Source organism: Otolemur garnettii, unplaced genomic scaffold (genome assembly GCF_000181295.1).
Source record: "Otolemur garnettii isolate 467f Iridium unplaced genomic scaffold, OtoGar3 scaffold00023, whole genome shotgun sequence".
In the NCBI taxonomy this organism is placed as follows: Eukaryota; Metazoa; Chordata; class Mammalia; order Primates; family Galagidae; genus Otolemur; species Otolemur garnettii.
In genome coordinates, this window is record NW_003852418.1 from 3,227,591 (window position 1) to 3,241,789 (window position 14,199).

The 14,199-nt window shown below is 46.8% G+C and overlaps 1 long non-coding RNA gene across 1 annotated transcript in view; it reads right to left on the minus strand.

The window, feature by feature from the left end:
• Positions 1-95: 95 nt before the first annotated feature.
• Positions 96-14,199, minus strand: part of LOC111724462 — an 18,066-nt gene continuing 3,962 nt past the window's right edge. Inside the window, exon 3 of the long non-coding RNA XR_002772764.1 lies at positions 96-290. This is a non-coding gene — a long non-coding RNA (uncharacterized LOC111724462). The remainder of the gene's footprint in view (positions 291-14,199) is intronic.

The following is a 14,199-nucleotide window of genomic DNA, read 5'->3' on the forward strand; positions in this document are numbered from 1 at the left end:
GTTTGTGAGTCTGAAAAACAGGCTTAATGCCTAAAACCTCTGTAAAAGGGTTAGGATGGACTAAGTGAACAAAGGAGAAGATGAATGGCCTACAGGGAGAGGTGTAATTTGTATCTGGATGAGGCTACCTCTAGCACCCCATCCAAATTGAGCTCTGTATCCCAGGTGCCCAGAGATGTGTCTCAGGTCTCAACCCACAGACAGCGTGGCCCCCATTCTTACCCACAGTGCGTCCTGGCCAAACACGCAGTAAGTGGACCCCTTGGCCTGGCACTCAGCCAATGCTGGAGCTGTTAGGAAATAAGAATGTGTATATTTATTGAAGAAATTAAAATGTGGATGCAACGTTGCACAGAGACAATTTACGAGGTTTTATGAATGTGTCTCCAAAAGGCCCGCTCAGCCACTGCCAATGTCAGGTCTGCAGGTCTCTGGGGTCCCAGGCAGTAAAGCTCCCTGATGGAGCCTAAGGGTGGGACCTGCTTGTGGAGGGGCATTCGAGCCACGTGGTATGAGTGCCTACACCTGTGAGTGTATGAAACATCAAGTGTGTACATGGGAGACAATAAATATGCACACACTACTGAGTGTGCAGGAGAGTGTGCCCATATGTGGGCACTGCAGCAGTGTGTGGCATGGGGCACTTGGGTGTGACTAGAAGAGGCTGAGCCAAGATGCAGAAGTGAACCCATTACTCACGCTCCCTTCAAAGGACAGCAGAGTCCTTGCTTCTCACAGGAAGGGGTTAGTCATCACCTTTGCTAAGGCCAAAGGCCATGGGATGTCAAGAAAAGCATATTTTTAAAGAAAAAAAGAATGCCTCTGAGCTGAGTTTGCAAGAATAGATAGAGTCTGGCCAATGGGTGGAGTGGGGTCCTGACCTGCTCACCTCCCCTGATGAGTTTAAGCCTCATGCTGATGTTACAGCCTGTTTGTTCCAGGTCTCGGAAGTTTCTGTGAGTCTGCAAAGCAGCCTTGGGCCTCATTGCTGTCGTGGGACCTTTGCCTCCTGCTCCCCAGCTGCCCAGCCTCAGAATGAACCAGCCCTCCCAACAACCCACTGGTTCATACCCTTCTAGAGAGGGTCAAAGGACTACGTAGAAGGTGTGTTATTAAAAGAAAAAGAAGGGAGAGAAAGGAGGAGAGGAGAAAGATACAGAGGAGGAAAAGAAGGAAGAAATGGTATTAAGAGCAAGTCCCTGAATATTCGGTCCGTCTTCATAAAAAATGGCCAAAGTAAACATAGCCTTGCAGGCCGTGTAAGAACGGCGATGCCCCCCCCCCCCCATTCCTCTGCAGCAGTGAGGGAATCAAAGGTTTTGCAAGATCCCGTTGGTTGCCTGGGCATGTCATCCTCACATGCATCTTCTAAGGCACGTGAATTAAGTCACTTCCCTACCAGACCAGGAGGAGCCCTGGGCATGTGTGGTTCATGAAACGAAACCAGGCCCTTCAGTTTATCTCCCCTGGTGAGCCAGGATGGTTGCCCCAGCCTGGAGTCTGGAGTTAGGGGCCAGCATTTGGGGAATACCTACCGAGTGCTCCATTCTTGACTGGGTGTGATCTCATACCCCACTTAGTGCTTCCCTAGCAATGATACTCTAAGATTTCAAGGGCTGAAGAGGCTACGACATTTGGTCAAAGACAAGAAAGTGAAAAATGGCAGAACCATTATCCATCTGAAACCAGAGTCCTCTCCCTCTTGTGCCTCTGGCATGATCAGCTCCCCTCTCTCAGAGCCTTTATAATGCTATGCACTGTCTCTCTCCCCAACCACCCTGAGAACTTCTGCAGGCCAGGGCCTGCCCTCCTCTTCCCAGAGGCCGAGGAAGACTGTCACAGAGTGATGCCTGTGGAAAGACTTGTGGAGCAAAGAAGGAAAGATGGAAATGTCTGGGCAGCTACATCTCTAGCCAGCGTCACTAATTCTGACTTCAGGAACTACTTAAGGCTCCCTGAGGGCCAGGAGGAAGATGCCAGAGCCAAAATCTCTGTAGTCTGAGCCACTGGATTCAGACCTCCCCACAGTTGGCCCCCATTCCCACCCAAGAGTCAGCAGGGAGTACGATTGCCAAAGAGATCAATTTCAGACCACAGACCCCCAACTTCAGCCAAAGAAAGCCCTCGCCCTGGTAAAACATGAATGTCGCCCTCCCTCTCAATCTTGGTGCTGTCCTATGACTTGGACAGAATGGGGTCTGTTCATCCTCTCACCTGCCTCCACGGACTAGTAACCAATCCGTCACACAGGGGTCTGTGACATGAAGACCCAGTGACACATGGTGCCCCCAGTGGCCCACAAAATCATATTGCCTTGTTCCTCAGAGTTTGTGGAGTGGGTGGCTGGGAACCAGAGGTGGGACTAGTTCCACTGCAGAGGATCCAGGTCACCAGAATAACCAGGAGAAGAAAATCTAACAGATGGATGCAGTTCCTGATGTTACTGGCCTCTGACCTCCGCATCTTTCTCAAACCCTTGCCTGGGTTTGCAAAACCAGAAACACTGTAAAGTCTTGACTGTGAACAAACACAGAGCTATAAACTCAATGCAGTGCAATGTTCCGAAATAGTGCTTCCCAAGCTGCCATGTGCAGACAGAGCACCTGGACATCTTGTTAAAATGCAAGTTCTGATCCTGTAGGTCTGAGGTGAGGCCAGATTCCACATTTCTAACAAACTCTTAGAGGATGCTGCTGGTCCATGGATCCTTCCTACTATATCAGGAGGCTACATCTTTCGATGGCACCTGCTGGCTGAGTCCAATATTCCACTCACTTCCTTGCGTTGACCCTCACAAGGAGCCTGTGTCCACTGGAGAATATCTAACCCACCCCCACCTTGCAAGATTCCTTTCTAGTTAGGACCCCACTGTGCCCTCCTCCACCCCCTACTATGCTCTAGATGAAACAAGTGGCCAGCTGGATCCCAGGCTGGCCAAGCTCTGTTCCAGCCAACTATCCTCATTCCTGCCCATCTCTCTGCCTAAAACACCTTTTCCCACCTTTGAGTTTTTAGACACTCCCTTGGATCCTTCTTCACTGGCACTGCCCCCAGCACCTGTTCCACTCTGCTACTTATATAAACTTAGTCAAGTTACTTCACCTCTCTGAGCCTCAGTTTCTTCACCTTTAAAATGGAGAAATAATGATGTTCACCCTGAAGGGGGCTTTCTAAATAGTGAACGAAATGATACACATAAGGGGCTTAGCGAGGTGCCCGAGACGTACTAAATAATCAAGAAATAAATCAGTATCACTCTGTGAAATCTCCTGGGATTTTTCCATTTACCTGATTTCTAGTGCTGCCACAACATTTGGCTTTTTCTTATAAGATGGCCCTTATCACCCTACTTTGCAATGACCTATTGACTGGACAGTTGTTCCCTAGAAGTCACATGCACCATGTTTTACCCACATCAGGACCATGCTTTGCCCACATCTGCTTTCTCAGAATCTAGCCCAGAGACAAGTACAGAGTGAACACTCGCAGCTGGGGGTCAGGGAAGCCACAGCCAGTAGCACAGAGGGTTGACCTGTGTCTATAGGTGGCAGAGCTCACAGCAGAGTACAGGAAGATACCAGGGAGACTCAGAAAAGCAGTAGTTCTATTTAAATGAGTCTTCCAGATAAGCACTGATTTCATATCCAGGGAAAAAAAGACATTTCTCTTTATTTTTAAACATTTCTCCAAATGTTCTAAAATGGATTTTATACTTAAACGGAGCACAGGGGTCTAATACAACTGCTCCAAGATGACTTGGAACAGACATTACTTCTCGTCCCCAGGGACAGACTTGGTTTGCCTGGTACTTACTCTGTTTTGCACTCATTGTCTGGTATTGTTATTTATAATATCTTATTTAATTCTTCTGGTGTCTCCTAGTTCGGATAAGAAATTATCAGGTGATCTAAACAGTAATAGACAACTCTGGATCAAAGTGATAATTCCAAGGGATCCCAGAGGTAACGATGAATATTTGCCATGAGGTGTTCAAAACAAAGCCAAAAGATTCTTTGACACAATTCCTATTGAAGAAGGGGTGTCCATACCCTCCTTTAAATCTAGGTATGTTCGTGACACCTTGACCAACAGCACATAGCAAAAGTACCTCTGTGCAAGTCTCCAGGATGAGCCTCAAGAAATGGGCAGGCCTGCCTCCTGTTTTCAGCATGCTGACTGTTGGAACTCAGCTGCCATGCTGTGAGGAAGCCCAAGACACGCTGTGGAGAGGCTCCTGTGGAGGGAAACCAAGAGCCAGGACCTATTTGCCAGCCATGTGGGCGAGTCGCCCTGGGAGTGAAGCCTCAGCCTCAGCTGTGCTATCCTAGCTGAACCTGTGTGGAAAGTCACATGTCCCTTCCAAACCCTGCTCAAAATGCTAATTTGGGAGCAGGGTAAGTGCTCACGTTGTTTTCATTTACCTGTTTGGGGATATTTTAATGTCACAATAGATAATAAGATCATACACCCAAAAAGAAAATGCTGCCAGAACATTCAGCTTTCAGACTGGCAAATCTCTAGGGGGAGTTCCTGGCATACATGCTAGCCTCCATTAGCATAAATGTTATTAATATTGATATAAATATAACTTTCTTTGTGCAGAAAAAGATTGCTAGGGATTTCACGAGCCCGGTAACCACAGGGTTTACCAAAAAGTGTTCACCCTGACGTGATCAGCACCAAACCTAGGAACAAGATGAGTCACTCTGAGATGGTGACATGAAGGGTTTTCATAAATTGCCCTGTCATCTTCAGTCTATGCAATCATGACCAAGTAAGTCCTTTTACCTCTCCAATCAAGGTAGTTCAACTATATCATGAATATACATGTCACAACCCTTTCTGGGGAAGCTGATATTTCAGATCTGGAGTGGAAAGGTCATCTCACATGTTCATTACTTCTTTTAGATGTGAGCTCCCTGAGTTTAGAAGAGTTCACTTTCAGAGCAAAAAAGGGAAGTGAACAAGGAGGGGGCAAAGGAAGGGAGGGGAGGGGCAATGAAGGGAAGAATCTATAGAAAACGTGCCGCCTACTTGTGGGTGCCCAACCCTCTCGGGGGTGCCCCACAATGTGTTTGTTCATCCAGCTCTGTGCCTCACCTGCCAGGCATGTGCCAGGCCACAGGCTGGGAGTGGGACGACCACCAGTGGTCAAGACACACGCAGTCCCTGCCCTCGTGGAAGGGGCCCACTGCCACCGAAGGGGAAGAAGCCACTAGGAAAGACATGGCAGTAATCATGTGTGATGTGAAAAGGGAAGTGCAGGGTGGGGAGCCCCTTGGGGGCAGAGGAGCTGGCTCAACTAGGGGTCAAAAAAGGGCTCCCCAAGGAAATGACATAGAAGCCAAGACCAGAAGGATGAGTGGGGATTAGTCATCCTCCCCTGCCTTCCTCCTCTTGAGTTCACCTCTGTGCTCAGACAAGTGAGTCTCCTGACATCTGTCCCTAAGCACAGTCACTTCTCCCTTCTGTCCTGCACTTTGCCTTACCTGCATGGCCCGGAAGCAAATCCTTTTCCTCACCCAAACCCTTCAGTGCTCTTACGATTGAAGCCAAAGGCCTCAGCATGGCCCACTGCCTCTGTCTCTCACTGATGACTCTGCATCAGTCATTTTCTTTCTGGCTTTCCCCTCTCCCTGGCAGACCCTTTGTATAAGCCATTCCCTCTATCTAGAACACGTCTTCTTCCTTGATTTCCCTGGTCAACTCCTACTTGTCCTTCATCAGATCATGTCTTTCCTCAGGAAAGCCTTCTATGACCTTGCTGGCTCATGAATAGCCCCAGGTTTCAAAGCCCAGCCCATGGACCCCTCATTCTGAGCAGTCACCACAGGTGCAATATCCATGGTCTATGTGATGGTTTGGCCAATGCACGTCTCCCCACAGAGACAGGGAGCCCCAGAGGAGCGTGGGCCTGTCTGCCTCATTTACTGCGTCACCCCAGCACCAGCATCTGATATGAATAAACAAATGAATTAGCTGTTGGATGCAAAGCACCGATGTCATAGCGTCTCTACCTGCAAACCCTTGAGAATGAAAAATCCCTACCCCATTGAGGTCGTATATGTTCTCTGAATTCAGTTCCTATCAGCAGTTGTGGCAAGGGGCAGAAAAAAAGGAAAAAGAAAACCACCATACAGTCAGGAGAGCTAAGATAGAGTGTCGCGGCTAATTGCTCCTTAGGTCTAAGTTTCCTCATCTGCAAAAAGGGTTCAGTAACAGTGTCCTCCCAACAACCTCTCAGACTGCTATGCATAATGAAACCACTTCAGGGAAGTAGGTTCATGAGTTTATTACAGCCCGGTGTCCATTGGAGAATCAAAACAGGTGCCTGAGTACAGCAGCCCCCACCCCTGCTGTGTGGAGACTCTGCCTGGAGTAGGAAGCATGAGCTCCCGGCAGGAATCCAGGAGCAGGAGAATGTCTGAACCTACCGGTGCCACCGTCAGCCCCCTGGTATTGATCATCAGTCTTGCAGAGGGAACATTTGCCTTTCTCCCCCTTTCAAATAATTAAAGTATAATATTTTATGGCCTGATAAAATTTACTGGGACCCTTGGCACGTAATTATAGTGCTTCTTTAAAGGAGACCCCATAAAAGATGCATGATTAGAAAGTTAAGGATCTGGATAGAATTGCAACGATGTGACAAATAATTACAAGTGATAAACTGTCTTGGGGGGGGAATTCCAATAACCTCTGATGAAGGCTAACAATTAAAATAATAAATTCCCCAAGAGCAAGGGTAAACCTTTTTTTCTTGGTCAAAAGCTTAGACTTCCTAGGTCCAGGAACAAGCCTTGTCAAAGTCAAGTCCTGATTTCAGGACATCTGTTCTTTATGTATTTATTTTTGTACTTAGGTACTTACTTATTTCACTTTTCAGTAATTTATTCATTCACTGACTTATCACGTTTTTATTTCTAGCCCCTCTTTCATTCCATCATTGTATTCATTCTTTCTTCCACTCATCTGTCCACCTGCCCCATCTACCTGTTCTTCTATTTGCTTTTTCATTTATCGCTCTGTTCATCTATTTCCATCTGTTCATTTATCCATTTATTAATTTATTTACTTATCTGTTTACCACTCACAAATGTGTTTTCATTTTTTCTTCATCTGTTCATTTATCCAGTCACATGTGTTATTTACATGTGCTGAGCTGGTCCTTCACTGAGCTCTATGCAATAGAACTACAATGTAAGCCCCTTGCATAATTTTAAATTTTCTAATGGACACATTGGTGAAATCAAGAAGAAACTGATAAAATCCATTTAAATAATTTTATGATCTAATCATTGCTTTTGTTATTATAGAACAAGTGTTTTGGTATCTGCTGTATATTTATGTTCATGTAAAATATAAATACCATTTCATAAATAATTTTTCATTAGTTTTACGGAGCCCGCTATATCCAAAGTCTTATCATTTCCACATGTAATCAATATAATTACAATAGCCCAAATGTGGAAATAACCTAAACATCACCAACCCAGGGATGGATTAATAAGCTGTGTGGCATGGATACCATGGAATACTATTCAGCCATTAAAAAAGATGGAGACTTTACATCTTTTGTATTAACCTGGATGGAGCTGAAGTACATTCTTCTTAGTAAAACATTCCAAAAAATGGAGAAGTAAGAATCCATTGTACTCAATTCTAATATGAGGGCAGTAGACAAATCTGATACATGCCCACATAAGAGAAAAACTCAAATCAATTCAAATTAGGGGGAACGATGGGGCGGAGAGAGGGGAGGAGAACGAGGGATGAGGGTGTTCCCAATGAATGGGCACAATGTTAGAGTAGATGGCACACCTCTTGGGGGCAGAACACAATTATAAGAGGGACTTTACCTAACAAATGAAAACATTGTAACCTAGTTCTTTGTACCCTCAATTTAAAAAATTATTAATGACTTATTTTGCATTTTCGTAAAGCAGTCTGTGAAATCCACCGTGTATTTTATGCTTGCAGTTCAGGTCAATCCAGACAAGCCATGTTTCAAGGGCTGGTGGCTACCATATTGGACAGTGAAGCTCTGGGGCTTTGAAGACAGAGCTTCATGGCCTTTGCTTTGAAGAGTTCTTCCACTCATCTGTCCACCTGCCCCATCATGCATTAGTCCATGTAATCTTTGCATTTAAGCCTTAGGTAGATGATGCTTCCATTTTTACACTAGAGGAAGCTAAAGCTCAGAGAGAAGTAGTGAAAAGTTCTAGAATCAAATAAATTGAGCTTTCTAAAACACCGTAGCAAATGCTCGGGCAAAGCATGGGCTGTACAGCTCTGGCAATGTGAAAAGGGCCTGTCCTGCCTGTCCTAGGGCCTTCAGGGGCTGAGAGTCAGGCAAGATACCCTGGCAAGAAACCACAGGTCAATCTGGAGTAGGGAAGGAGCTACACCACAGAAAAGGTCTTTCCAGGAAAAGCAAATAAGCAGAAAGAAAGGAAAAGGAACTATACTTCTTGGTTATCTATTATGCATAAGCCAGTTCTTCAAATATCTCTGCCCAGGGATCCAGGGTGTGAAGAACATATCTGGTAAAAAAAAAAAAAAAAAAAAAAATGTCCACACAGATTACAACTAGCCTTTTGTGCCTAAAATTATAGTGTCCTCTCCCCCCATAACTAAGAGAGCGAGGCTTCTGATGGCCAGTTGACTACATGGCAGCCAGGTCTGAAGAATTGGAGATGCTGCAGCTGATGGTGGTGGTGGTGATGGTGGTGACAAGAGCTCCTGTCACTAAACATTTTCTACAATTTCCCAAGCATTTTACCTGCACTGGTTCATCGATACCTTTATTTTAAAGATGAGGAAACTGAGGCACTTTTCCAAAGCCACCAATAAGCTAAGTGAATGTAAATTACAGGACCCCCCACCCCTCCATAATGAGCCCCAAACTGGAATCTGGCTCAGCTAGGCAGGATAGAGGCAGGTGGCCACTGAGGTGTAACCTAAGCATGTTCCCAGGAACTGCAAGGCCCAGTGAGGAGGAGGCCCCTGTAGGCCCTAAAGAGTCCCAGGTGCTAAGCCAGAGCTTCCCAGAGACATGAGCTGTCACTTCTCCTTAGGGACCTGGGCGCTGGTCAGGAAGGCTTTACAAAGGAGATGACTTGAGCAGCATGAAGCTTCCCCCGTGGGAAGTAATCCTGCTCCTCTGCGATTAAGCCACTTTGTTCAGGGCCTTGGAGCTCTGGCCTGGGCCCCACTGGGCCACTTTGCACCCCTCCTCCTTCCTCGCCCAGCCCAGCCTGAGCATTCTGTGGTTCCCCCGCAGGCATCAAGCACGCTGTTCACTTACTCAGCCTCATAATGGATCAATGGAGAAATACAATCTCTCGGGCTTCTGAGAATGTATATATTTGTTTAAAAACCCCTGTCTTTCTTGGGTACAGACAAAACACCGCTGGCTTACCACCTTCCCGAGACGCACTGTGGAAATGATTTAAAGGCTTTAGCTGTCAGTGGCAATATCATCAGACGCACGTCCCAGCGGCCTCTGCTCAGGAATGGAAGAGACTTCACAGGAGGCAGAGGAGCAGAAAGAGGGAGGGAACGTGGGAGCCAGAGTTAGGTGGGGATGGGGAGACGAAGCGGGAGGGAGAGACAGAGAAAATGAGAGGTGCTAAGAAAACAGGAGTGGGGCTGGAAAGAGACAAAGGCTGAGAAAAGCAATCCGGAGTCAGAGAGACTTGAAAGAGTCAGAAAGGGGAAGAAAGAGACAGAGAGAGACGGGGCCAGCTTCCAACAAGGTAAATCAGACACCAAGATACAGATGGAGACTGAATGATCAACTGAGGAGGGAAAGAGAGGCAGAGAGAGAAAGCAGAAACAAGGGCGAGAGAGAGGATGGGTGGGAGGCCCTAGACAGGTGTTTCTGGCACTCTGGAGCACGCCAGCCCTGCCTGCTGAGGCTCGGCTCTGCCCTTCCCACTCACTGCCTGGAAGGCTCTTCCCCAGGTTTCTTGCATCGTGGACTTTTTTCTCCTCTTTCCTGCCTCTGCTGAACTGGCACTTCCTCAGAAAGGTCTCCAGTGGCCACCCCAGCGGAAGGAAGCGCTGCCCATTCACCCCTACCCATTGTTCTGCATCAAAGCAGCATCAGAGCAGAGCACCTCCTGGTTTCTTTTACAGAACTTGGAGAAAATACATTATTTTCTTGGCTTTTTATTATTCACTTGGGGCCACCATGGTCCTGTCATATCTCCATGGCTTAGAGCAATGTCTGGCACAAAGTAGGTGGTTCTTCACGACTGAGGAGCAGATGAATGCATAAATGAATGAATGAATGAATGGCAGCGAGGGCGAAATCTTTACCAACGCAAAGGGCTCTCTGACGGCTACTCCAGTCGCGCAGGCTGTGAGAGGCCAGGTGTGGCAGGGCTGGTTGTTGACTGACAGCACACACCTGTTCTCAGTGGCTGGGTAAAGGTGGAGCCATCTGCGCAGGAGCCCGGAGCAGCTGAGCCCAGGAGGCTGCATCTGAGGACAGGTATGGACAGATGGAGGAAGGATCCTGGGGAGAGTGGCTGGGAAGCCAAGCCCTTCTGGAGTTCCTTTCATACAGAAATGGTTCCATCCATGACTTTGCTCTGTCTGAAGCTGGAACTGGTCTGTGTGCCAAAGTGCATGAGTCCACATTTCCTAGGTACTCAGATTTCCAAACTTAACCAACGGGGCTCCCATCCGCCCCATTAGGCTTGATGCCACATCCCTCCCGTGTAGAGCTCTTTGCCTCCATGAAAACTGTCATTAGGAACCACCAAGCAAGATCAGCCACTGCTGAACGGCATTGGAGAACACTCCTGAGAACCTCTAGCCAAGACCGGCGTGCTCTGGCCTCCCGAAAATCCCTGGTAAAGGCCCTTCTGCTTTCTGGAGCCAGAAAAGCGGCATTTACACATATTTGTAGCTTGAGGTCAGCACAGAAGCTATATTTGGGGATTTGCTGTCAAGACCTGGCTATAGGAGATGCACAGTGAGGAAGACTCTGGGCACAAAATCTTAAAGTCACTGTACCTCTCCAGGTCCCTTAGAGGGGGACCCAGAGATAGTGACTCAGTCCAAAGAGCATTAGAGGCAATCCACAGCTTCCCACCCACCACAACCCTCCCATTCTGCCTTTGACCAACCTTTCTGTCCTTGCCCGTATTCATGTGCAAATTTAATAGACCCATATTCATAAATGGGTATGTTAATAATAGGTCCAGCTCATGTTCTGCTTTCCAAATAATGCATAATAAACATGGTGAATGTTTCTGTGAGACCACTGTCAGCGACCCTGTACCATTACATTGATACACCATGATTTGATTTACCACAATGCTATCAATGCACCTTTAAGGATTATCCCAAGTTTTACTGTTCTAAGTACTGATGTAGAAAACATCTTCTGCTTACACGTAGGCCTTTCTTCAAAATTGTTTTCTTGAAATACGTGTCAGAATGTGACAATGTGTTACATTATCCCAACAGTTTGTAAGAATCTGGATGGTCACAAGTTGTGCACGCACGAAGTTCAGTCACTCTCACCAGCACTGGGAATTAATAACTTCTTTCTTCTTTCTTTTATTTTTCTTAGATAGTTGATGTAATTCAATGTTCATGGTTGGAATTAAGAATTAAATATGTTATGAAATCATAGCTGTGTACATTAATGCAATCATGGGGTACAATGTGCTGGTTTTATATATAATTTGAAATGTTTTCATCAAACTGGTTAACATAGCCATCATGGCATTTCTTAGTTATTGTGTTAAGACATTTATATTCCACACCTAGTAAATTTCACACATACCCTTGTAAGATGCACCGTAAGCGTGGTCCCACCAATTACTCTCCCTCTACCCATCCTTCCCTCCCCCCTCCCTCCCTCTCCCCTTTCCCCTTCTTCTTATGAAAGCTATAAATTGGTTTCATAGTAAAACTGAGTACATTGGATAGTTTTTCGTTCATTCTTGAGATACTTTGCTAAGAAGAATGTTTAGTCTTTGTATGACTTCATATGGGAATTTTTATTTAGAAATTAGTTCATCCTATCCTATCTTTTTCTGCATCTGTACATTTGGGCGTAAGTCACTACACTTGGCCACCTCTGAAGAATAAAAAATGATATATTCAGGAGATGGAGTTACAAGTTGTGGGCCCAGAGCTTTGAATCAGGCCCTTACCATAGAGTAGGGACAGCCATCTTGGCGAGGGCAGGCACACTTTCCCCAGCCAGTCACCTGCTCACCCATGACTGTGCTAGACCAGAGGGTTTATGGTATTAATGCACTCTGTACCTCAGGACCTGTACTAAGCTTTATAAGGACACTATGAAATAGACATTAGAATTTCTATTTTACAGATGGAGCTGAAAGAAGTAAATTAATTACCCCAACATCAGCCTGCCTAGGCAGGATTCAAACTCAGATCTATGGATGTGTGGAGCTATGATATAACTGCTGCATTAGCTGCTGAATGGAAGGACATGATCAAAGGGTTTAAAAACTAATTGACAAATATGACACTACATCTACCCTATAGGAGCTCAGAGTCCCCTGAATAGACAAATAGGAAGAGCCACAAAGCCATGTGACATGTGTCAGGGAGCCACGGAGACAGAGAGAACTCCTCATTGAGGAGGACTTCATGGAGGAGGTGACACCCCATAGGGTATTGAGGCATGGAAAGAATTTGTATAATGGACAGAGCCAAGCTGAAGAAGGAAAGAGGGCTGAGAGCCAAGTTGCCCAGAAAAAACTGGGTAGCTATGAGGATAGATTTGGGGATCAAATAGACCTGGGTTTGCTCCCTGCCTCTTCTTGCTAGCTTCACTCTCTGAGCCTCGGTTTTCCCATTGAAAAGCCGGAATGAGCGTGTCACCAGTTGTGAAAGTGATATGCTCCATGTAACACCTGGCAGAGGAAGAGCTTCTATTGTCAAAGTAGTTCTGCCCTCTCTGAGGACTTCCCACTTCTTCTGCCTCCCCTTCCCCTCCCACCAGCAAACCAAGCCTGCCCCATGAGCAACAGCCTCCAAGGGCACACACTCCTGTGAGCACAAACTTTCTGGCCAGAGGAATCAACACGATTGCAATGAAAGTCATCTGGACTTCGATTGAGCTAGACCTGGTATCAAATCCTACTCCTACTCCTACTCCACTTACTAGCTTGGGCCGTGGAACTTGGATAAGTCACTTAACTTCCTTTGAGGCTCAGTTTCATCATCTGTAAAATGGGCCCAGCAACCCCAGCCTCACAGGTAATTATGATGCATGAGCACAGTGCCCTGAACATAATATACATCAGTGTTTGATGGGAGCCCCCCAAACCGCACATGGCAGTGGTGTAAAGCCAATGTCCACGGTGATGTTAATCTACATGCTAAAGCAGCAGCCCCCATCTGGGGACATTCCCTGGAGCCCATCAGCCTGCAGGGCACCCAGCCTGGCAGGGCCTGTGGACAGTAGCTGTGCCTCTGCCCGGAGACCCACTTCTCCACATCCTCCCCCAGCTATTGCGGGAAGAGGCATGACTCATTCGAGGGAAGAGGGTTGGCACCAGCTCCCCGAGCCGCATGGGGCCAGCCAGCAGGCTTGTGGTTAAAGGACCTGCCTGGATTGCAAAACAAGCCAGTTTGCTATGCTCCGGCATCACGTGATGCGGGCGGGCGCTGGGTATGGCCTTCTCTTCCCTCGGCCCCTGACTCACCGCACGCCTGCTGCAGTCACATGGGCTCCCCGGGCCTCAGTTCCCCCTCAGTGTTCTTAGCTGCTGAGCTCATTTGGTGAAGAACTAAATTGGAAGAACGACTTCCCTTTTTCCCTTTATTATTACACCATAAATATATAAATATATTCTCATGAAAAATGTAAAGACGATCAGCTATAGAAAAATAGAAATGGGAAGTCACCCCTCAGCCCCCACCAGGAACCCTCCACGGCAATGAATCTGGTCACTATCTTCCTATGTATCTTCAAGGAATTTAACTAATTTTAGTTGATGTGAGAAATCCGTACCTTTTAGATGCATTAGAATATTACTGAAAAAGGCTCGGCGCCTATAGCTCAACCGGCTAAGGCGCCAGCCACGTACACCTAAGGTGGCGAGTTTGAATCCCCAGCCCGGACCCGCCAAACAACAATGACGGCTGCAACCAAAAAATAGCCGGGCGTTGTGGCGGGTGCCTGTAGTCCCAGCTACTTGGGAG